Genomic DNA, 26,198 nt, shown 5'->3' with positions numbered 1-26,198 from the left:
GTGCCCATGATTCATCAGTAATAAAACAGCTATGCTTAAGAATAAAACCTACCCACTCTATTTTAGTTCACCTGTTTATAGGTGTCTTTGGAAAAATTAATTTAATGCTGAAGTGCAAAGTGTTTTATGTCTAAAGGGGAGTGAAAATACTTTCCTTGAAGGGGTTTCTTAAATAAAGAATTTTTGAGAGGAACATATGTCAAACCTATTCATGTTTTATAGGAGGCATATAAAATTTATTTAAACATTGCCTCTTTTCATCTTTTGTATCCTGGGAATTCAGTAAGTTGAAACTAAGTTTTGTGAATTTGATTTCAAGCATTGGGTAGCAAAGAACAAAATATTGTTTCATAACAATACAATATACCATTTTTGTGAATAATAAGAGGAAAAGTAAAATGTTGTTCAAAGACCGTCTTGCACCTATGGGGCTGCCAAAGGTACCCTGTTGGGTAATATACTTTGCTAGTTGGGGGAAAATTCCTCTCATGTATTCATAGTAGCTAACATGTATAATATATATATATATATATATATGACCAATTTGGCAATTCCTGTTTAAAATATATATATTTGCATTGGCATAGCAACTCCAGCTCTAGAAATTTCAGCTCTTATAGTTTCACATATATTTTCACTGAAAATATTTACAGTAATAAAACCTCATGGACATCGATAGAAATTAATGATAGATATGTTAATAATGGTTGATAGATATATTTACTAACTCTTATTACGAAGTGATACTTTCTGAACTTGTCTTTGTATATAGGAAGTTTCTTAATCTTAGGATAACACATATCTCCTTGTTATTATTATTGTCACATTCATTTTAGCATTGGAAAACTGAAGTGTTAAATGATTAAATTGCTCAAAGTTACAAAGACAATAAACAGGAAGCTGACATTCTGACACTAGAGTCAAAGCTTAACTTTTGTTCATCTGCTCAATTGAAAGAACTCATTTTTCCAAAATAATACATATATAATTTTGAAAAAAGCATCCATTATCATAGAACTAGTTTAAATTATATCAAATATAAACAAGATATAAAGTGGTTATATAATATATAAGCCATATTATAATATAAAATAAGAAAAATTATATATATATATAAATGTGTGTGAAGTTATACTTTTTGCTAACACATAGAGGAATATGAATAGGAAAAACAAGAATTGGCCTCAAATAAAGTAGTCATTACCATTTCAACATTCTTTGCTCTTTAGTTAATTTTATCAGATGAAATGGCTCTCTATTAAATATGAATATAGGGGCTGGGAATGTGGCTCAGTGGTAAAGTGCTTGCCTCGCATGCACTAGCCCCTGGGTTTGATTCCTCAGCACCACATAAATAGAAAAAGTTGGAAGTGGCACTGTGGCTGAAGTGGTTGGAGCACTAGCCTTGAGCTAAAGAGCAGAGGGACAGCGCCCAAGCCCAGAGTTCAAGCCCCACAGCTGACAAAAAAATAAATAAAAAATAAAAATTTGCAGCTTGATCAGAAAAAAAAAGAAACAGATGGAAGAAAAGAGGGAGAAGAAAGGAGTGGACAAAATGTCAGGTGTTGTTCTGTCATGTTCTGTCAAAAAGTCACATGAAAAGCCACATGGAAGGATAAATCAACATCATCCAGGATTTAGACACTTGTAATTCTTTAAATTTTTCTGTCATTGAATACTAAATTTCATGCAAACTAGGACTTGTTGTCTGGTCTGTCTCTGGCACCTCTTCAGAAAGCAATAAATATTTGTTCATACAACAACAAAAAAATAAATAAATAAAAATAAAGAATAAATAAATATAAAGCTGGGCATTGGTGGCTCATGCTTATAATCCTAGCTAGTGAAGAGGCTGAGATCTGAGAATCTCAATTTAAAAACATCCTGTGCAGGCAAACCCCTAAGATTGTTATCCCCAAATAACCAGCAAAAATCCAGATGTGGAGCTGTACCGCTAGTGACAGAGCAATAGCTTGAGTGAAAAAGCCAAGCAAGAGCACAAGGCCCTGAATTTCTATCTGTAATGTCTGATTGAAGTAAAATATTTGTGATATTAGCAACTGAAAAATGTCACTGATATCTAATTAATATATGTATATATATTATGAGGGGTGGTCATATATTTTCATAAATTCAAATAGGAAGGATGACCCTGGAAAACATACACAAAAGGGTCCGTAGCTATTAATCCTGCCTGGTTAAGTGTGCCATTTAAAAAATACTTGTTTCTTTTTCTTTCTTTCTTTCTTTTCTTTTTTGCCAGTCCTGGGATTTGAACTCAAGGCCTGAGCTCTGTTGCTGCACTCTCTGTGCTCAGAGCTAGTCCTCTACCACTGGAGCCACAGCACCACTTCCAGCTTTTTCTGTTTATGGGCTACTGAAGAACTGAACCCAGGGCTTCATGGATACTAGGTAAGCTCTCTACCACTAAGCCATACTCCCAGCCCCCAAAACACTTGTTGCTTAAAAACAAAACCAACATAGAGAATATGAAAGTGCAGAGAGCTGGTCGGATGCAATAGTCTGGGTATTTCATAGAACTATGACTTTGAACACATTATATACATTAGTGAGCTCCAAAATCAGCTCGACTGTGTAAAATTTCAACCATTTTCTTGCTTATTTTCCTGTGTTATTTTAAGACTCATAACGTTTAACAGGCTCTGGAGACTACACATATGTATGCTTTAATTGTCTGACACCTAATTTAAAATTTCCCTGACCTAAGTGACATGGAATTTAAAACTTCTTCATTAGAAAATCTCATGCTCCTCAGATCATATCACATCAATGAAATGTTCAAAACTTTCTGTAATAGGGAAATTCTCTAGCGTGTAGAATGCATTGCTTTTGGATAAATATATTATACAGGAACTTTTAACTTGCTTTTAGTTCATTCTTTCATATTTTTCAGTAAATAGCTTATTAGAATAAAAGAGCCTTGCCAGAATTGGTAGTTGTAGTCACACACGTATTGTAAGTAGGTTAGAAAACAGCCTCCTTAGCTTAAGAATGGAGGAAAAGAAGGAGGGAAAAGAAAGAAATATTTAATAGAAGAGAGGAACAAGAAGAGAAAAAAGAAGTAAAGGCAAACAATATTCAAAGTTTCAAAGTAAAGTGGAGCATTTCATATAAGATATATAAGGAAGTTTTTGCTTCCCTACCCCCCACCCCCCTGTAAGTTCTTTAATTCCCACAAACTGTAGATACCCTTATAGAACAAAGGAAGTACAAACAGTGTTCTTTACTCTTTTCTAAGAAAACAGAATTCCTGCCTCACAAAGGCAGACAGACCCTCAGGACACTCCAAAGTTCCTCCCTAGAGTTCAAAGTGGGCCATGAAAGCAACTTATCAATCACCACATGAAAGGCACACTTTCTCACACTCTCATGGGGCAAGTATTTATGCAGCATTGTATACTGATTTTCTTCACGTGCTTTCTATATTTTGTCTAGCAATGGCAGACTTCTCAGTGGGGGAACAACCTTTATGTCTTCTGTGAACTTGAACATACTGCATTAGATTTTCTAGGAAAAAGTATACTCGATTGTCCTATTCAATCTTAGATGATCTTAAAATTTCTCCTGTTTCTTTCATTCTTCACAGCCATTACTAAACATTCCTCCCACACAGAACAGATGTTTCTCTGCTTAAAAGAAGGCAAGTAATTTAACATAATAAATACCAAATCACATCTCAAGGTCATACTCCAAAGCTTTTATGTCTCATTAAATTCCAGGCTTCTCATCCATTTATCTCATTGAAATCCCATTTAGATCTTGGTAGGTGTAAACACATGGGACTTGTGTTATCAGTTCAAACAGAAAGCTCTCTTTGACCACTAATGGCAAATGTTAAAATGGTTTCAATGATATGTGTAAAGGGTTCCAATTATAGGTATAGTCTTTTTTTGTATAGTTGTTTAGAAATAACACCAGCCAAGTTTTTCCTAAATCAAAGCTGTATGAGTTTTCTGGTCCACTGGACAGACACTTTTCCTACTAAGGGAGAAGAAAAAAAGTACTTCTCTGAGTTAATCCATACCTTAATTGTTCATACATAAATATTTTGATCTTTATTTTTCTCCCCAAGAACTAAATATTGCAACTCAAGTGATTCTTGGAAGTGACATAATTTCAAATATTAAAAATGTCTTACAGATTTCTCAGAAGAAGTATAAATAGCCAATAGACACATGAAGAAAGGTTCAACATCTCTGGACATAAAGGAAATGCAAATTAAAACAACTCTGAAATTCTATGTTATCCAAGTTAAAATGGCCATTCTCAAGAAAACAAACAATAACAAATGCCTGTGGGGATGCAGTCAAAAGGGAACGCTAATACACTGTTGGGAATGTAAGGTTGTTCAACCACTTTAGAAAGCAGAATGGAGGTTCCTCAAAAAAATAAACATAGAACTACCCTATGACAAATCAATCCCACTCCTAGTATTTATCCAATAGAATATAAACAAGCTTGCAATAAAGCTGTCAGCACAACCATGTGCATTGCAGCACTATTCACGGAAGCCAAGATGTGGAATCATCCCAGAGGCCACCTCAATGGACAAATAGATCAAGAAAATATGGTATAGATAGATAGATAAATAGGATAGATAGATAGATAGATAGATAGATAGATAGATAGATAGATAGATAGATAGATAGATAGATAGATAGACAGACAGATCACAATGGAATTTTACTCACTCATTAGAAAGGATGATATTGTGTAATTTGTAAAGATGTGGAAGGATCAGGAATCAAGTAAAATAAGCCAGACCCTGAGAAACAAAGGTTACATGTTTTCCTTCATTTGTGGGACCTGGAATGTACCTATAAGTTTATAAATAGACACTTCTGGCAGTCGACTAGTAGTTACAAATGAGTTAACTGAAGTATAATAAATCTATGCAGAGTTCGAATAGTATATTCTTTTAAAAAGGCTAGGTTAACATTCAACAGAACAAGTACCAGGAAATAGGCGCATCCAAGTGGGGGTTAGAGCCAAGGGGAGAGGGTTAGACGAATGAAGGGGGCAAGTGTGGGAGAATGCGGTCAAGAATTCATTGCATATACCACAAAATTAAGAAAACTAAGCGAAGGGGTGGGTCAAAGGGCTGGTAATGATCAAGATGCACTGTCCTCATAAATTGCTTTTGTTATACAGCACTTCGTTGGTACAACTAAAGATGATAAATTTTTAAAAATCTTAGAAATTCACCCAAAGCAAAACAAACCTACATGTAACATCATTGGATGTATTCAAGGATGCATGCTCAGTATTGTCATTATGTGAGTGCCATCACTTTAGAATCTACAGCTTTCTTTCAGAAGGTAATCAAATTGACCTAAAATTATACTCTTGTTCTTAGCTGTCAAAGAATTTTAGATTTTTTAATTACTTATTTTCCTATAAACTACTTATTTTCCCTAAACTACTTATTTTCTCATTAAATAAAAAATGATCCCAGGGATTATACCTCATTTGCTCAGATTAAATTGCAAATAAGACAGTGAATTGGGCTGATAGGTTTCTTATTTTTCTGTGTGCATCTATACACACTCATTGCTTAGACCAACACATTTTCTGCCCCACCTTATTTTGTTATGATGGTTGTTAATATATGGTCACAAATTCTTTGACACACATTGCATTCAGAGCCATTGGGGTTCAGCTTCCACCTTGAGTTTAGATGGATAGGTGACTACTTTGAGCAGGAGGGCCCTGTGGAAGTGATTCTTGGCACTTTCTGAGATAAGATGAGAAAGGATCTTGGATCTTGTTTCATTTTCTCACTACATAACCTTTTGAAGCTCAGAGCATCCCTAAAAGCCATATAGCTCCTCAAAGCCCAATCATGTTCTGAGGAAGTCCAAACCTCATAGATAAGGATATATTGTCTGTCCGACTACCACAGTTGAGACCAACATTTGCTATTGTAGTCTCAGCCCCAACAATGTAACCGGAGAGATCTTAGCATACAACCTACCTGCAAATGTCTAATTTTGGCTATTGGAGTCCCAAGATATCATGAAGCAAAGATAAGTCATCGCAGCAATATCTTGTCCAAATTCCTTACTGACAAAATTTGTGACTATAATCAAATAGTTGTTATGTACTCTGGATTTTAAGGTAGTTTGCTATTTTCATTGGCAATAGTAGAATGATTTCCGGATTCTTTTGTTTTGTTTGGTTTGTTTTTTCACATAATTTGGAGTGCACTGGCTTGTTTGACAAATTCAGCTTCCATTGGTTATAAACTCTGTCATGCTACAGTTTTTCATGTCTTAGTGTTTATGGACCAAGATATATTGTATTCATAAGCTGACTTACAAAATTGTAGCTTCTTTGTACAACTACTTAATAAAATGTTTAAAGCTATTTAAGTACTCTGTAGTTTTTGGCAACATTGGGGCTTCAACTTAGTCTTCCACTTGGTAGGCTTGCTTGTTTACTCTGTTGGTATGCTACCACTTGAGATATACCCCCAGCCCTGATTTTTCTGGTTATTTTAAAGATGAAGCCTTGTGGGCTTTTCTGTGTGATCTCTGCTTCTTCCTTCTCTTCTTCTTTCTTCCCTTCCTTCCTTCCTTCCTTCCTTCCTTCCTTCCTTCCTTCCTTCCTTTCTTCCTTCCTTCCCTTTCTTCCTTCCTTCCCTTCTTCCCTACTTCCCTCCCTCCCTCCTTCCCCTCCTCCTCCTCCTCCTCCTCCTCTTTTTTTTCCCTCCTCTCTTTCTCTTCTTTTTCTCTTTGTTTCAATCTTGGGGCCTGAATTTAGGGTCCCAAAAACTTGAATTTAGGGCCTGGCTGCTGTCCCTGAGCAATTTTACTTAAGGCACTTAGTCCTCTACCACTTCAGCTGCAGCTCTACTTCTGGCTTTCTTGGTCATTAATTAGAAATAATAGTCTCATGGACTTTCCTGCCTGAGCTGGCTTTGAACTGCAATCCTCAGATCTTAGCCTCCTGAGTAGCTATGATTACAGCCCCCAGCTTGGATCCCAGCTTCTTACGTATTGCGGAGTGGGCCTGTCTAAGAGCTGGCTAGTCTATCTTTTTATATATTTGCAGTTAAGTTACTTTTTCTTTTCTTTAAATAGTTGTGCAGAGGGTTTTATTATTTTTATGAGTAGAGAACAGTTCTGCATTATTGCTTTTTGGGGAGTCAAATTTCTTCTTTGTTTTTCAAGTGTCCTCTCTGTAGAATTGTGTGATGAATTTATTTAAAATAATGAAAAAATAATGAAATAATTGAACATCATAAAATAGATAAGGAATTTCAGTTTCAAAAAGTTGTCAAATATGGCAATATCCTTTAAGTTCATTTTTAGAAATTCAAACTCAAGAGAAAAGAACATCCAGGAAAAATATTCTCAATTGAAGGTAAGTTGCACAATAAATTTTCAGCAAATTAATTCCATAATAGACATTTTAAGAGTTACATTACATTTAGGTAATGAGAACTGGAAAAATGTTAATATGTATCATAATCATTAGGCAAGGACATACATCATATTATTAACTTTTTTCATTTCTAAGTTCATATTTCTGACATTCAAGGATATTCAATCATTTTCTGAACCATATACAATTGTTATAATTTTAGTTATAATTGGGCAATTCAATAAGCATATTTTTTAATGTATGGCATAGGGTTAAGTATGGCAAAGCACATATAAATCAGGGGAAACAGAGAAGAGAATTGATAATCATTCTATTTCAGTGCAATTAACAAAAACATAAATCTTTTTTTTTAAATATCATGGTTGAAGGATAGAAAAGCTTGGTAGCTCTTTCAAGGGAAGGTGAGAAGTTCTGTTCCTCTGGAGATGGATGGAACATATATAGGAAGAGAGAGGAAAGAGCAAAGCACCCAGACATCCTCTTAGAACTCATTTGCTCCTCACTAAGGTTTGATAAAGGGAAATAAGACAAAGTAGATGTGTGAGCACCTTACTAGCATCATAACTGGTAAGAACGTTTATCTCTGTACACAAATTCTATGCTTTGAAAGACAAATGTTCATTTTCTTCCAGTGAAATTATGAAATTATTTCTAGGTTTCTTCATCTCTGGAAGTTCTTTCTATCTCTTTCTCTCTTTCTTTCCTTCTTTCTTTGCTTGCTTTCTTTCCTTCCTTCTTTCCCCTTCCTTTCTTCCTACCTTCCTTTCTTTCCCCCCCCTCTCTCTTTTATTTCAAGCAATGAGGCAGTTTAAACTCAGGTTATGCAGGCACCCTGACCCTAGAACCGTGCCTCTAAGCTTTTTTGTTTTGGTCATTCTAAAGATAGGATTTTGTTGTTGTTTTTTTTAATATGCCTTTTTATTGTAAAAATACTGTACAGAGGGGTTACAGTTACATAAGCAAGGTAAGTAGTATATTTCCTATGAAGCATTATTACCTCCTCCTTTGTTTTTCCCTTATCATCCCTTCCCTCCCATGTCCACAACTACATTCCCCCCACCCCACCCCCTGCCTAAATTGTAAAGTTCATTTTTCATCATAGTGTCTTGTACATCTCATTGTTACAATGGGTCAACCTGTATCCCTATTTAAGCATTTTGTTTTTTCCCTTCTCCTCCTCATATTAGAGAAGTGTATATACAAGATGCAGGGCACCGACATCAAATACAGTAAAACAGAGGTTATACCGTGGGGGAGAAACATACAAAGAAACAAAAAAATCACATGGTACATTATAAATATGTTAGAAATAATAGCAAGAAGTAAAAAACCACTTGTGTCCCTATCTTGGGACACAAGATAGGGACACACTTGTAGAAAACTAAAGCTAGATCCTTATATATCACTCTGCAACCAGAATCAACTCCAAATGGATCAAAGACCTCAAAGTCAAAGCAGACACCCTGAAAACATTACAGTAAGAATAGGAGAAACCATAGGTCTCCTTGGCACAGGCGGAAATTTTCTTAAGAGAGACCCAGAAACAAAAAAAAAATCAAAGAAAGGTTGGGCAAGTGGGATTTCAATAAGCTGCAGAGCCTCTGCATGGAAAAGGACATAGCTAGCAAGATCAATAGCAAGCCTGCAGATTGGGAGAAGATCTTCACTAGCCATACAATGAATGGGTAAGGGTCTCATATCTAAAATATACTTGGAACTCAAAAAATTAAATCCCCCAACTGCAAATCCTCAAAGCAAGAACTGCCCAATAAATAAGTGGACTAAAGACTTACAAAGAAACTTCTCTGAAGAGGAAATAAGAATGGCCAACAGACATATGAAGAAATGCTCAACCTCTCTAGCCATAAAAGAAACGCAAATCAAAACAACATTGAAATTCCACCTCACCTCAGTTAGAATGGCTGTCATCAAGAACTCTAAGAACAACAGATACTGGAGGGGATGTGGCCAGGAGGGAATCCTACTGCATTGTTGGTGGGAATTTAAACTTGTTCAACTACTTTGGAAAGCAGTATGGAGGTTCCTCCTCCACATAGAGCTCCCCTATGACCCAGCAAGCCCTCTTTTGGGCATTTACCCAAATGATCACAAACAAGACCATACTAAAGCTACCATAATATCTGCATGTGTAATCCTAACTATTTGGGAGTCTGAGATAGTCGAATCTCAAGTCCAAAGTAAGCCTGGGTAACATAGCAAGATTGTCAATAGTGAAAATCCAGTATCAGGAGAAGCTAACCTTAAGTTTTAGCGCATCATGTCTCCTTTTGGTCAGATGTGGGAGAAGAATGCTTATCCTCAATTTTATTCTTTCAGGTTCCACTTTCCAGTGATTACAATTTGTCTCATAATATTTATCACAAAAGTATGTCCTTTATGTCTAGTTCTCTCTTGTTTGTCCAAACCAATTTTTCATAGGCTTTAATGAAGTAAACATATCTCCAATTTTTCATTCCATTATTTCCTTTTAACCTTTGCAGAGAACATTCCCTTTCCATATTGCTTTCTATCCAAGGAAAAAAGCAGCCTGTAGAGTTAGAAGCCATAGTTGAAAAAGCATCTACAAAATATTAATTTTCTACTGCTGAGTAACAAACTTAATAACTAAAAGCAACATAAATATACCATCTCACAATTAGGTGAGAATTTTAACATGTTTCTCTGACTAAAATGACTCAAACCATAGATGGTATCACTAGGAATGAATACACTCATGTCTACAGTCTCTGGGGACTGAGAAATCTATTTCTTGGCTCATGCAAATTATAGGCAGAATTCATTATTGTAAAACTGGGATCCCTGTGCCCTTAGTAGCTACAGTAATGTCCATTCCCAGATGCTAGAGTTGGTCCAAATCCCATAGTGTGTAGTCCACACTATCTTCAAAGCCAGCACTGGCAGACCAACGTGCTTTGAATCTTTCCTTCTTTTCTCATTGTTACACAATGTGGAGCCCCATTTTCTGCCCTCATCTTCCACTCCCAAGGCCTCATTAAGTACTGGGTCTACTTGGATAATCAAAGAGCCTCTATCTCAAGTTCTTCAGTTTCATCACACTTCTCTTTGCCACATACAATAACAAGCATATTTATGGGTCTGGGGACATAGAGAGCCATTTTTAAATTTTTAATTCTTAAAAATTGTCTATATGTACAAAGAGTTTTCAGTTCAACATGTCAGATTAGAAGCACAATATATCTTGATCAATGTCTCCCTTGTTGCTATTCTCTTCCATCTCTCATAACCCCATTAATCTCTCAATTATCTTTTAAAAAATAAAGTGTGGCATCATTTACCCTATCACACATATCAATCAATATCAATAAATTAATCTTAATATGAAAGGATATAAATAAGTTCACATGAGAGTCTACTAGCTACCAGTTCTTCAAACAGGATTAGAATTTTAACTTGGAATCAGTTAATGTGATTACAATTTTGAAATAAAATGGTAACTTTGGAGGATGGTTGACATAGAGAAAGAAACTAGAATGTGTGTGTGTGTGTGTGTGTGTGTGTGAGAGAGAGAGAGAGAGAGAGAGAGAGAGTTTGTTCTAAGATATGGGATGACTCCACAGGTCTTGGAGAGTAATAGGAGCAGCTAAGGAAAGGAAGACTCACATTGAAAATTCTGACAGCCTTCTAGCAACAGGCCTGCAGCCTTAGCAGATACTGCTATAATAAGAGCATATACCTTTCCCTATCTAATGTCATTTTGCTGAATTTCAAGCAGGAAGCTGAGATCTACGTAGAATATAAATCATGTCAAAAGTAAGAGTTAAACTCCAAAATAAATTCAGAAAAACTGAAAGTGACTTTGCTAAACCTAGCACATACAGACACAAATTAGGACCACATTGTACACGTGCTGTAGGATAATACACTGCCAAATAAGAAAATGTCTTCTTTAAATAGACAGCTGTATTTTTAAAGTCATTGAGCTGAAAGGAAAGAACATTGTATAATGCAGTTTCAGTCAAGGACCCATAAGTGACCATTAGTGTATTTATGTCATTATTGGAATGTATTTAGAACTCCATATACTCTGTAGATGTAGTGATGATAGCCACACAGAATAAAAAATCATCTCTCCATTTTTAAAGGCACTAATACATAATGACATGCCATTTTAGAAGCTGAAATTTTTCTTCAAAGCTATTAAACCATGTGATAGTTAATATAGTCTAAATTATGATTTAGAGGGTATATGTTGAACTCGTTTGTATTCTACTTTTAATTTTAGTCATCAATGTCACAAATATAGAGGAAGAAGAAAGCAACATAAAGAGGTTGAGAAATGAAAGAGCAAAGGAATATTTTTTATCCCTAGAAAAAAAGTAGATCCTTACAGCCCTGCCTGAGCAAGGTCAATACATGTAGACTGAGAGCAGGCAACCATCCTGCAATGCTGCAGGCTGTTTGCCCATCCTCCAATTAAGAGGATATATATATATATATATAGATAGATAGATAGATAGATAGATAGATGTATATCTATCTATCTATATAGATATAGGTAGATAGATAGATAGATACCAACTGCCATATAAAGGGGATACCGAAGAATATTATGGAATGTATAAACTAGACAATACAGATAAAGCAATGAGTCTTTCATCAGCTATATGTATGGCAACTTAAAATGTTCCAGGCACAAACTTGAAAGCTAGGTGTGTTATATTTACTGCGAATATTAATGCATCTATGAAATAAAATGAAATGTTTAAATGACTGGTAAGAATTTTTGGGTGTTCCCAGGGACTCCACTCCCAAGTTACTTAAGCTGAAGGAAACGTTGGCAAAGTAGCAGGGTATAAAATTAACTCTCAGAAACAAATGGCTTTCCTGTATGCCAATAACAAGAAGAGCATGGGTGAAATTAGGAAAGCAACCCTTTTTGTATAGTCACAAAATAAATAAAATACCTAGGAGTTAACTTAATTAAGAGGTGAAAGACCTCTATGATGAAAACTTTAAACACCTGAAAAAAGAAATTAAAGCAGAACTAAGGAAGTGGAATAACCTCCCATGCTCCTGGATTGGGAGGATTAACATCATGAAAATGGCAATACTGCCCAAGGCTACATTCAAATTCAATGCAATACCTATCAATATCCCAACCTCATTCTTCAATGAAATAGAGAAAGTAATCTAAAAATTCATATGGAACAATGAAAGGCCCCAAATAGCAATAACAATTCTTAGCAGAAAGAACAGCACTGGAGAAATATTAATTCCAAATTTCAAACTCTACTACAAAGCCATAGTAATCAAAATAGCTTGGTACTGGCACAAGAACAGACCTGAGGACCAATAGAATAGGACTGAAGACCCAGAAATGAACCCACAGGCCAATAGTCATCTAATCTTTGACAAGGGAGCTAAAAGAAAAAAAGAATGGAAAAAAGACAGCCTTTTCAGTAAATGGTGCTGGCAAAATTGGTTCAACACCTGTAGAAAACTAAAGGTAGGGGGCTGGGAAGGTGGCTCAGTGGTAGAGCGCTTGCATTGCATGCCTAAGGCCCTGGGTTCGATTCCTCAGCACCACATAAGCAAAAAGAAAAAAGCCAGAAGTGGTGCTGTGGCTCAAGTGGTAGAGCACTAGCCTTGAGCTGAAGAGCTGAGGGACAGTGCCCAGGCCCAGAGTTCAGGCCCCACGACCAGACCCAAACAAACAAACAAACAAAAACTAAAGCTAGATCCATCTTTATCACCCTGCACCAGAATCAACTCCAAATGGATCAAAGACCTCCAAATAAAAGCAGATACCCTGAAAACATTACAGGAAAGAATAGGAGAAACTCTAGGGATCCTTAGCACAGGCCGAAATTTTCACCATAGATACCCAGAAACACAACAAATCAAAGAAACGTTGGACAAATGGGATTGCATGAAACTGCAGAGCTTTTCCATGGCAAAGGACATAGCTAGCAAGATCAATAGAAAGCCCCCAGATCAGGAGAAGATCTTCACTAGCCATAAAATGGACAAGGGTCTCATATCTAAAATATACTTAGAACTCAAAAAATTAAATCCCCCAAACAACAAATCCCCAAAGAAACAACTGCCCAATAAATAAGTGGGCTAAAGGCTTAGAGACTTCTCTGAAGAGGAAATAGAATGGCCATTAGACACATGAAGAAATGCTTATCTTCTCTAGCCATAAAAGAAATGAAATCAAGACAACATTGAAATTCCACCTCACCCCAGTTAGAATAGCTATAATCAAGAAATCTAGTAATGACAGATGCTGGAGGGTATGTAGCCAGAAGGGAACCTTACTGCATTGTTGGTGGGAGTGTAAACTTGTTCAACTTGTTTAGAAAGCAATATGGAGGTTCCTCAAAAGATTCCACATAGAGCTCCCCTGTGACCCAGCAAGCCCTCTTTTGGGCATTTACTCAAACAATCACAAAAGGTCATACCAAAGCTACCAGCACAACCAAGCTTATCACAGCATTATTCACCATACCTAAGATATGGAACCAACACAGATGCCCCTCAGTAGATGAATGAGATCAAGAAAATGTGCTATATATATAATGGAATTCTATGCCTCCATCAGAAAGAATGGCATTGCCCCATTTGTTAAGAAATGGAAAGACATGGAAAAAAATTTTACTAAGTGAAGTAAGCCAGGCCCAAAGAAACATAGGTTTTCCCGATTGGCAATACATGTCTAGGACAAGCAAAAAAGTTCAAAAGCTATATACATATGACCATATAAGATGATGTCAAGTGAAATGAACCCCAAGACAGGGATACAAGTGGCTTTTACTTTCTTGCTATTGTTTTTGATGTACTTATAATGCACTATGTGATTCTCTTGTTCCTTTTGTATGTTTTCCCCCCACGGTATAACCCCTGTTTTCACTGTATCTGATTCTGATGTCCTGCATCTTGTATATACATTTTTCTAATGGGGAGGGGAAGGGATATAACAAAATGCTTAAGTAAGGTTACAGGTTGACCCATTGTAACAGTGAGATGTACAAGACACTATGTTGAAAACGAACTTTACAATTTTTTTTGGGGGGGGGACAAGGAGTTGGGGAAGTGAGGAGCGAAGGGAGGGTAGGGGAAAAACAAAGGAGAAGGTAACAATGCTTGGCAGGAAATGTACTCATTTCCCTATTCATGTAACTGTAACCCCTCTGTACAGTATTTTTACAATAAAAATATATGGAAAAAATTTGGGAGTGTTTAGTGAAGTATAATTTAAAAATGGTAACCTAGCCTTGTCTTGCTGGGATATTTTATATGTCACATAACAAACACGATTCAATTGAGGTTTGTGTTTGCAAGCATTCTCATGTTAGTTTACCTAACCTTGCTTTGGGAGGGAGGTAGAATAAAAAATCCATTCCATTGCAGAAGAAAAGATAATGGGCTTAAAACCTGGCACAAATATCATGCTGTTCCTTTAATTTGTGGTGGACTGAGCCAAATAATATCCTATAATGCCATGTATTATCCCATAAAACAAAATGCCTCAAGTGCCAATAGCATTTTGAACAAAGAGAAAAATGGGAATTTGTTGTGACCTGAAGCTGTTTTATCACTATCTTAAATTCCATGGTCAGTGATTTTAATCTCTCCATTGCACACAATTTCAGCTCCCTTGTCCCTCCTTAAGTTCCCTGTATTCTCCACTAAACCACAACCTTCCTTAAATTCAACAGTCTACTTTTTCTGTTGAGCTGGCTGCATCTGAAGAAACCCATCACATTTTGTTTTCTGATCTTTTGCTGATTCAAGATTATTATATTTGTGTAGATCTCTTATGTTAGTCGGTGTATCTTCTTTCCCATGTGTTTTGGGTACACATCCTCTTTGCTTTTCACAGCAACAAATCTTCCTCCCATATCATAGGGTTTTTTCTAGGGACTTATCACTAATACCACTTCATTTCACTATCAGTAGTACTCTTATTTTCCTTCGTGGGAGAGGGTTCTACATGTACTGTTTCCGTAGCGTGCTTTTCCTTCTCTTACCAGTCTATTCCAGCTTATACCCTCATCACTCCACTAGAACTGACCTTCTCAAGGTCATCAGTAGCACACACTGCTCTAGCCATTGGTTTCTTCCCATTCCTTAGCTTATTTCATCACTCAAAGGCATAAGCACTGTTGATTAATCCACTGACTTTCAACACTTTCAACACACCATTGTCCTGCTTTTCCAGCCATGCATGCCAAGTCTTATTTCTGGCTCCATCTTACTTTCTTGTGTCTAATGTTACGATGGGAATGGCTCAGTCCTTAGCTCCCGTTTTGTTCTTTCTTGACTCTTTTGTGTGATCTCATCTATCCTCCTGACTTAGTTGACATCTATATTGATGCCTCGTATTTTTTTTATCCTCAATTCAGATCCCCATCTGGGATTCAGATTAGCATCATTTTAGCATCTCAACTTACATGTGGAATAGACATCTCTAACTCCATAGAACCCGCTACACTCTGGATGTTCTTTGCAGGACATGCTCTTCTCATAGTCTTCCTTACGTCCATGGCTGCTGTATTCATTCATGCATTCAATGGTTCAGGCTTTATAACCTCCAAGTCAGCTCTCTCTTTTTTCCCTGATTCACAGCACATCTTTTCTGGTTTTATCTTCCAAATATACCTAAAGTGCAACCCTAATTCATCACCTCCACAACCCCAATGCTAGTTATGCCATCCTATCCACTGAATGGATGATTGTAAAGTTTCTTAACTGGGTTCCCATGACTCCCTTGTCCTTTTTCTGACTCTCCCCAGCATATTATTCATTTGACAGAGAAAATAAGTCAAAACATACGCTTCTATTCTCAGAGGCTTCTGATGTTTCCCCATCTCTCTGCAACAAAAGTGTGAAGAGGTTCAGCACAGCAGCTCAAACACACACACCAATCCCCTCCTCATTTCCTTCTATTCTATCCCTCATGAACTCTATCTTTGATAGTCTTTACATCTACCAAGCACATTCATGTGTGAGGGCTCCTGCACACATTTTCCTCTTGCCCTAAGATCCTTTCCCCCAAGCCGGCCATATAGATTGTTCATATGTCACCTACTATTCTTTGACCAAAATTATTATTGAAAATTATAGTACTATTAACCCATCACATTTCTTTCTGTACTGTTTGTGCTGTTTCTTTTATCAGCCCTTAAAATATTTTACATCTTACATACTCATATAGTTAATTTTCTCTCTTCCTACTAGAATGGAAGTTCCATGAACTCAGAACTTTTGCCCATTTTATTTGCTGCTTAGAAACTACAAAGTTCCTAAAAAATTAGCATACTCAGAATCAGATTACCAGTCTACTTATCAAATCTACATGGGATGTATGGATGGACATATCAATCAGTTGACAAAATGTTCCTCTTAAATCTTATTTTTCAATAGCGATTTCTTTCATGTCTATCTTGAACACTTAAAACAGTATAATGGATTACTTGAGAACAAAAGTGAATCTTGGATAACCACAAATGGAGAAAGACTGTAGTATGCATGAAAGATGAATGATTATTTCATAGATTTTTTTCCATGTGACCAGATGTACTGCATTATTTAATTATTCCTAGAATCAGGGTCTCTAGACTTTCATTTTATAATGTCATCAGTACAAATACTTTCAGTGTTCAAAATTCTGAGCAAATAGATGGTACACATACATATATACCCCTTATGTCCTGCAACTGTTCTATAATGTTAATATATACTTCCTAAACAGAAACAAACATAAATATTTAATTTGTGAACACTGAAATAAATACAACTTTAAATTCTAATTTAATTGTTTATATAAACATCTCTTTTTTTACTCAATATCTCACTATGAGTTTTAGAAAGAGCAGTAAAATCAAATACACGTTTCTGTTTTAGAAAATGTTAGCTTAATGCTTACAGATACTACTAAGGATTGAGAACTTTATTTTTGTTTCCATGTTGTTGGTTTTAATATAATTAGTTTTTTTCACAGATGACAAAAGGTATGACACAGACAAAAAGTACATAGGTTCTAAGAATTCCATCAATGACTGTGCATACTCAATTATGATATCCAATTCTCAATTTTCTCCAACAACTGTTTTAGGTTATGGATAAAATTTGGCTACTAATATTAATTGGTAGTACTATCTTGAAAATTATTTCAAAAATTTGACATTTTAGAATATTTAACAAAAGGCATTGAAACCCACTGAAACTTTGTATATGGAAGGTTAAAAATGAGCTAGTTAATTGTACCTTTAGTTACAATATAAAGAAAAAAGTACTTGTGATTGATAGACCAAATATTAATTTGAGTCCCCAAATCACATAGTACTAGAAGTACTAGAAACCTCTTAAATAGCTCTTTGCAAAATGCCCTCTATGTCATAACAATTGCTATGGAAAATCATATTATTTCCCCTTTGGTGACCAAGTCTTGGTCAGGTTCCATGTTGTCACTTTTTCTCAGTGTACTTTGTGGCTGGGGCTAAGCTCTTGCTAAGTACAGTAGTAATTGCTAGTATTTCCTTGTGGCTTGCTGCACTTACATTGTTAATACAGCCTTCTCCATAATATTTTTGAAGCATATGTTAACTTTTGTGGATTGTTGGCAGAACCTCATTTGTTAAAAATTAGAAGGTATCATTCATAAATCAACTTAGTTGGACAAAAATAAAGTACAATAGTTCATGTCAAAGTTAATGAAAAGCAAAGGCAACACTTTAAACATGGCACTTTTTAGATGATAATTTTTCTTTCAGAAAAGAGTATGGAGTATGGGAGCCCACCAAGAGAGTAGGCTGGAATTCCTCTGTACATTAACCATTCAAGATGCCTTTCTTTTCTGTTTTTTTACTTTGATTGATTTTTAAAATCTTTCTGTCTCCTCCCTCTGTCCCTCCCTCTGTCCCTCCCTCCCTTCCTTCCTTCCTTCCTTCCTTCCTTCCTTCTTTCCTTCCTTCCTTCCTTCCCAATTCTAGGCTTTGACAAAAGGTCTGCACTTACTGGGCAAGCATTATAACAATTGATCTATGCCTCAAACTTATTTTCATCCACTTTTTAGACTAAAATATTCCCTTTGAAATCCTAATATTACACTAGCCATATTCTTATGATGTATATACTTTCTGAGACTTAGAATATGCCTTAAAATGTTTACTTTACAATTACTTATTAAATGTATTTTGAAAATACTATGGGGTTTGAACTCAGGGCCTTACACATCTAGACTAGTATAATACTTCCAAACCATCACTCCAGCCCTATTTAATCCATACATTTTGACATACAAGCATTAAGACATTATTAATCAGTCTAAATTCAAACTCATGGGAACTAGTACATTATTGGGAGAATTTTGGAGGTAATAGATAAATGGGAAATTTTGGCTATATATTGCCATAATTCTCATTATACTGCTCGAAAGTATGAATACACAAGTTTGAAATCTCAAGTATATTCAGTAATATTAATTTATCACTTAACATTAAATTTAATAATTGGCAGTTGATATTTGATTAAAAATACCTGAATATTGGACATATATCAAACTTTAAACACCTGTATATAAAAATATTATTTTATTCATATTATTTCAATAAAGATGAAATATAGAAAATGACATTGAAATGTTTTTGAGATAATATCATCTTTTTTTCTAGTTGAAATACTTTCTATATTTGGGTCACTATAATTCTCTCATTTATTTTACCTAGGACTAGATGGTCTCTTCATTATAATCAATTTTTAGTAAGTATAGAATTCTAGGTATTTAATGAAAGTTAGTGAAGAGTAAGAAAAAAAAAAGCATTACTTTAACCTAAAGCCCACGCTACATTATGTTCCAGAAGTAGTTCACAAATAATTTAAAATTTTTCCCAGTAATGGAGGGGAGGGGGGAGGCTGGGAAGGGATGTGAAGGGTAAACAAAGGAGGAAGCTGCAATGCTTGGTAAGAAATGTACGCATTATCCTGCCCATGTAATTGTAACTCCTCTGTACAATATGTTCACAAATAAAATAAAATTAAATTAAAAAAATTTTTTCCCAGTATTTTAACAACTTCATATACTTTAGCCTGTTCTAGGATTTCATGAGTATCATTAATGCACATCAAACTTTTAAAACACAAATTTATAAAATTCTATTGAATATAATAAAGCACAGAATAGCTTTTGTGTGTAAGGTGGCATGTAAGGGGAGGGTCAGATGTCAAAAAAATGAGTAAATCTTATTTCTTCCTTCAAGCAGTTTAAAGGAACAGGAACTGAATGAATGGATATTTTTCCAAAATAAAATAAGGAAGTTTAATTGGGATAGAATTCTTATATTACTTAACATATGAGTATGGTTTTATTACTGATATATTTAGAGTTAGTTGGGATGCTTTCTGTGGTAACAGAAAATCTAGTTTTCACATCATCTGAAATAATAAATTTTCAACTTTTATTTCTGAGTTTCATTATTCAGAGCTTCTGCTCTTGCATTAAAATGTATCATGACTGCTATGACAATGTGGGATTTTGTTGTTTTTTCGTTGTTGTTTGTTTTTTATTTTTATTTATTTTATTTTATTTTGTCGGTCATAGGGCTTGAACTCTGGGCCTGGGCGCTGTCCCTGAGCTATTCAGCTAAGATAAGCCCTCTACCACTTGAGCCACAGTGCCACTTCTGGTTTTCTGGTGGTTAATTAGAGACAAAGTCTCACGGATGATCCTGCCTGGGCTGGCTTTGAACTGCATCCTCAGATCTCAGCCTCCTGAGTAGCTAGGTTTATAGGCATGAGCCACTAGTGCCTGGCCAATGATTTTTTTTTTTAAATCTTAATTCTGCTGAAGTTAAGTGCTATGAGCCAAAAGCTTTCAATGTTAGGACAGTGCAGTGGCCACTGTGCCCTCCTTTGTAAATCTGTAAGGCAAATGGGAATGAGATACCTCTTGAACTTGTGACTGTGCTAGGTTCTTAGGAATCTACTGGCGTACCAATTATTAGCTATTGGTCCAAACTTGCTTTTCTCAAGAGTCTGCAAGAGATATTTTGACAAGATCCATTTGTATCTGAGCTTCAGTTCCTGTCTCTTTAAGTCACAGAGCTACCTTGCTCTGAGCCTCTTAAGAAGCTCTGTCCTTGGATGACAGTTTGGAATAGTGACATTTTGTGCAAAAAATTATTCCAAAGGGCCTAGACCAGATCTTCTAATGATTGTTTCGAAGGAAAAAGCATTGCTTGTTTTATTAGAAAATCTGTATTTCAAAGGTGGAAAGGTCTGGTTTTGCTTGCAACTTGGTCACAGAGGCTATCCACTGAAATGGCAGCATTGACAGAAGAACCCACAGCTCTCCACTGGTCCTCTTGCTGAAGGCAGGCTGTTGATGCCTTTCTCTGATTTAAAGGGGATGCTCAATATAATGCAAAAAAAGAAAGCTGTTGCTAAAAACAATTTATCATCCATGTGTATTTACACAGTTAATATGATTATGAATGTTATTGATACAGATTATAGAAGCCATATGTTTGGTGCTGCATATGAAAAGCAGTAACAAGGGCTTGAGATTCTGAAAGCACATATTTTGTATTTAAAGCAGACAGAGTATTTACTTGTCTGAACACAACAACAAAAATGCAGCTTTCTTACTGTAAATCTAATTTGCAAAAGAAAAGCCTTACAAAACAAGTATCAGGAAGCTGAAACATGTCTTGTCTAAGGGGAAAGTGAGCAGAAGGGTGAACAGATAAACAAAAGAAGGGAAGAAGACAGTCATACCTCTCTATATGTGAGTGAAAATGGAACTAGAAACTTTAGGAGAGAGACATGGATGGGATAGATGCACTACAGCATGCCCATTTGAAACCTCTTCGTATATATATTTGATAATAATAAATAAATAAATAAAAAGGAGATAGATAATAGCCAACTTTAAATATTATACAATATACATGTATTAAAAATTTGGCATTGTATAAATATGTATTTGTATGTTTGTATAAATATGTAAATTTTGACATTAGGAATTAAATAATAAAAAATTAAAATGAAAGATCTTAATATATGCTGAGATATGGATGTATATCAGATAATTTCAACTTCTTTGAAATATTCTCATCAATTTTAAGGTATTTTCTAATTCTGAAATAAAAATTACATATCATATAATATTAAGAATTTTACCTTCTATCAATTTAACTTTTTTCTGCTTAACTTTTTAATTATTTTATTCAATGTGTGCAAATATGCAATAATTGTCTTAAAGAATAAAAATGGAACTCACATATACTCACAACTCAGCTTTGGCTAGCTTTTATCATGATAAATTCCTTTAGTTGTAAAATAGATGATCGCATATCCCTAAGAAAATGTCCTTTGTATTTTAGCCATTAATTAATACATGTAACATAGCATGAATCATTACACTTTCTAGTAAAGTAAAAATCTACTGATTGCAAAACTAGCTCAAGGCTATTATATCAGATAACCATGTGTCTCTATCTTCATTCCAAAGAACATCATTTTAATTATAGAGATTATTTAATATTTATATAATGTGCTATGATATGCTGCAGTCAGGCTTAATGCATGAAAGGCGTGTTTTGCCCTCAAGGATATTCTTCTGCTCTCAGACTGACATGAAAACAAAAAAGAATCATTTTTATAAATGATAAATGATGAAGTTTCTATCTCTACAATGGTTTTTGTTCTTCAGAATGTAGCTGACTGTTACTGTGGTTATACAAGTGGAGTTTATGGTTATCTATCATTTGCAAACATTGCTTTCCTGCTTCATGATTTCTATCATATACTGAGTTAATTTTTGTCTTGCACAGTGAAGCTGATTCAGCCGTTATTGCTCCTGTTCTCATGGCATCTGTACATATGCAGAAATTTGGTTAGAGTAATGATTCTGTTTTCTATTTCGGCAAAGCCAAAGAGAAAGGAGGCAGAGCAAGATGGCGGCTAAGACCCCCTGGTTACCATCTCCCTGTGCCATAGACTACATTTGCAGAAATCAAAGGAGAAAAAAAGGGATAAATATCTCCTCCTTCAGAGTCACCTGGCTTATTGGGATCTATCGAACAATTTTGAATGTTGATTCAAGATTTCATTTTTCTTATTTTCTTTCCTTATTATCTTTAAGTGCTTTTACAAAGGAGTTGCCAATTCACAAATCAGTTTCTGAATACTAAGCATCTTGATCAATGTTACCCCTTTCAACATTCTCACCCACCTCTTACACCCTCGCTTTTCTTAATTTTGAAGGATATAGATTGAATTCTTGACCTCATTTTCCTACTATTTCTCCTCTTTATTTATCTACTATACCTCTTCTCTGGATCCTACTACCTTCCTTTCAGATAGGAACTTAAAATATTGTTAGGGTATATCAGGTTTTTTTCTGAATTAAAGAATAAATGTAAAGTAAACCCCAAAAAACTAAGCAAGTTATTTACAGCTTACCGAGAATTTATAGCTTATTTAGAACTATGAAGATAGGAAAGAACATGGAAAAAACCTAGGTACATACCACCAAGTAGAAGAAGTCAATCTGAAATGGGATATATTGATTCTAAGCATATGACAGCCTAGAAAAGGATCAACTATGGTGAGGTAAAGAAGAAAATGGTGAATCAAATATTGTCATTTCTAAAATATAAGCATAGATTTATATGGATATATATATATATATATATATATATATATATATATATATGTGTGTGTGTGTGTGTGAAAATTTAGGGTGTTAAAAACCCTGTGTCCACGCAAGGGACACAAAGAAATAGAAACATAGCTCGATTTAAGATATTATAATGATTATTTGAAATGATTTAAAATACATGTATTTTTCTTGCTTGAAATCCAGCAGAATAAATAGCATCAAGTCAAACATCTAAATTAAAAGCCACAGCTGACCAAACATTATTGTATTTGTTTATTTTATTATCTTAAAAGGCAGCTGCTTCTTAACAGAAAACAAAATCAATCTCAGTTAACCAAATTCTAGAATCTGTTGACACAAATTCTAAGTTTAATGTTTGAAAATAAGTGGCTTGATTTTAACCTACCTTGACCATAAAGTAAATAGCCTCATCTGTTTTGTTAAATATCTTGCATAGAATAATGAAAGTAGATATGAGTGGAGAGACCCAGAAACAATAAATCTAATGTCTGGGTGGCTTCTAGAGCCTCTGTATATCTTTGTCAAAGTGAGTTAATCTCATTTTCCACATTCCAGTCCTCGTACTGTCAACATGTAAAAGAGACAAAATACCCTGGCTTAAGAGGGAAAGGATATTCCTATCTGCTCCATCCTCTATTTTGACCTCCAATGGGAGAACCACCCAGAACACTGAGAAAACCACATTGTATAGAACGTAGCATAAAAACCAGTACTTATCAAGTTCTTTCCAGTCTTGGACTTCTTTGTCCCTGTGTAAATATACAAAGTATCTTAAGTTCTTCCTGATGCAACCAGAAAAAGACTTTTTTCCACACAATGCTACATGGGCTGATAAAATTTGAGGGCTAGAAAGAACTTGGCAGACTCCATAGGTCCTCCTGCTGGTTCCAAACAGATGTGGCCTTGAATGATCCCAGAAATAATGGTTTTACATATTTAGAAAATCTAGTATGGCATTTTTTTTAAAAAAAGCAACATTTGTTTTAAGTGAAGATGATTCTATCTATATTTTTTTCTTGTTCTTCTTTAGAATCAGAAATAAAGATTGTTCTCACAGCATCTGTGTATTTACTCAACAGGTATTATTGAGTTCTTATGCTTTCTGAAGCAATCTTCTGGCTTCTAAAGTACAGAGGTGAATGGAGTAGAGTTTTAAGAACTTACATTTAGTGAAAGACTTTTAAAGGGCTATTTTCATGTGTGGATCTCAGCACAAGGCCTAGCTCAGCTGGAGTTAGGGGATGAGATCAGTGGACTTTCTTCTGTTAAGTGGACACTTGAACAGCATGTTGTAAGCTGAGTAGAAACCAATCAATGGGAATTCCAGACAAGAATGCTGACATAGAAAAGCTTAAGAGAGTACTGAATATTTGTGGGCTTTTTAATGGCTGGACCATAGGCTTTCTTCTGGAACTCAGGAAAGTCCAAATCTGGAATATATTTCATTGTATTCTTAACAACAGTGCAATTTTCAAAAGGGTCAAGGATAAGAAAATTTGGGTTTTGTGAGGATCCTTTTAATTAGGCAGGTGAATAATAGTTGAGGGGAGTCTAGAAGTAGAATGAAGGTTCAATGGCTTTTTCTGTAATCTAGGTAAGAAACAATACAGCCTGAACACCTACTGTTCCCTGTCTTGAATAATTTCCGTTGCTTTGCTTGGCACATCTCCGTTAACAATGGCTGGGTAGATAGATGTCTTTTCTGAGCGTCTGGATGGAGACAAGAGCTGAGCTGAGTGAATTCTTTTCTCTTTTAAACTATTGTTCTGTAGTCCCTTTACCATCCTTGGTGAGGTTATTATTTCCTAGCTAGTGGTCAACTGAGTGTATGATTATATTTGCTGTTAGAATTTCAAACTTTTAAGTGTTCAGTAGATCTTTCTATTTAATTTATCTCTGTTTTTACAACATGTTGCTTCAAAACCCAGAGTTCTTTGGGCAATCCAGATAGTGAAGCCATAAATGTAAGTAAAACCTCTAAGTCCAGGATTTCAGTCCTGCAGCACAATTCCATTTGACCCAATGTGACCCTTCTAGACACCATATCCAGCATCTGTCTCGTGGCCCACTGTAACCCACCATTTCCATCTCCTTTTGAAACCAGAGCTATACTCATGTCCTGCTGTAATCACAAGTGTCTCTTCCCACCACCTGAATCAGTTTTTTGTTTTGGATATTCTCATGAAGATTTTATTTGAAGAAGAAGAAAAAAACAACAGCAAACAGGTTATGTGGCTAAGAAATTTTATCCCCCTCAGTCTGAGGATTTGAGGCTCTGTGGAGTTAAGATTGATACCTGTATTGATATTGCAGGTAGAAGATCTCAAACAGCAAAAGTAGCATGTCAAAGCCAGGCACCTGTAAGCTTAGCTTCTCAGGAGGCTGAGATCTGAGGATTGCAGTTCAAAGCCAGCCCAGGAAGGAAAGTACATGAGACTCTTATCTCCAATTAACCATCAGAAAACTGGAAGGGGTACTGTGGCTCAAGTGGTAAAGCTCTAGCCTTGAAACAAAGAGCTCAGAGACAGTGCTCAGGCTCTGAGTTTAAGCCCCACAACTGACAAAAAAAAAAAGTCATATTTAGGAAGAAGGAGGCATTCTTAAGGTGGAAAACTATTCCTGTCCCTTCTTCCTGATTCCAAATATGAATGGCATTGCACTTCAGACTTCCTATTCTAAAAGAAAATAGCTGTTTACTAACGATAATTTGCATCATATATGATTGTATATGCATATACTTCTGTTTGTAATGAAATTGTAGTTTGGATATTTATAGCTTTTTGTGGTGTTATTTTAGGGTTCCCCTGAACATGATAAGCTATTAGATAAGAAAGTCAGCTTCTGAATTTGGCCAACAGCATGTGCTAGTATTTGTTTTTAATTTGGAAAGCCTAGATATCTAGAAGTATCTACAGATAATTAGGCATCAATAATTTTGAAAGTAATCATAAGGAATATCTCTAATAAATTATGAGTGAACAACCAATTGGGAAAGCTGTTAAAAAATGTTGATTTCCAGGTGACTCTGGAGGTCCTTTGCATGAATCCAGAAAGGGTCTCCATTTCTCACAAAGACTCTAGATTACTTAATGTAGAAGGGATGATACATCAACCTTCAGAG

The 26,198-nt window shown here is 35.4% G+C and overlaps 1 protein-coding gene across 1 annotated transcript in view; it reads right to left on the bottom strand.

Annotated features, from left to right (window-relative positions):
* The window catches only part of Lama2 (laminin, alpha 2), a 544,126-nt gene that overhangs the window by 257,979 nt on the left and 259,949 nt on the right, over positions 1-26,198 (bottom strand). The gene's annotated exons all lie outside the window — the stretch shown is intronic.

This window comes from Dipodomys ordii, unplaced genomic scaffold (assembly GCF_000151885.1).
Source record: "Dipodomys ordii isolate 6190 unplaced genomic scaffold, Dord_2.0 Scaffold97, whole genome shotgun sequence".
NCBI classification, from domain to species: domain Eukaryota; kingdom Metazoa; phylum Chordata; class Mammalia; order Rodentia; family Heteromyidae; genus Dipodomys; species Dipodomys ordii.
The sequence above is the reverse complement of the archived record's forward strand: the minus strand, read 5'-3'. Positions and strand labels throughout refer to the sequence as shown.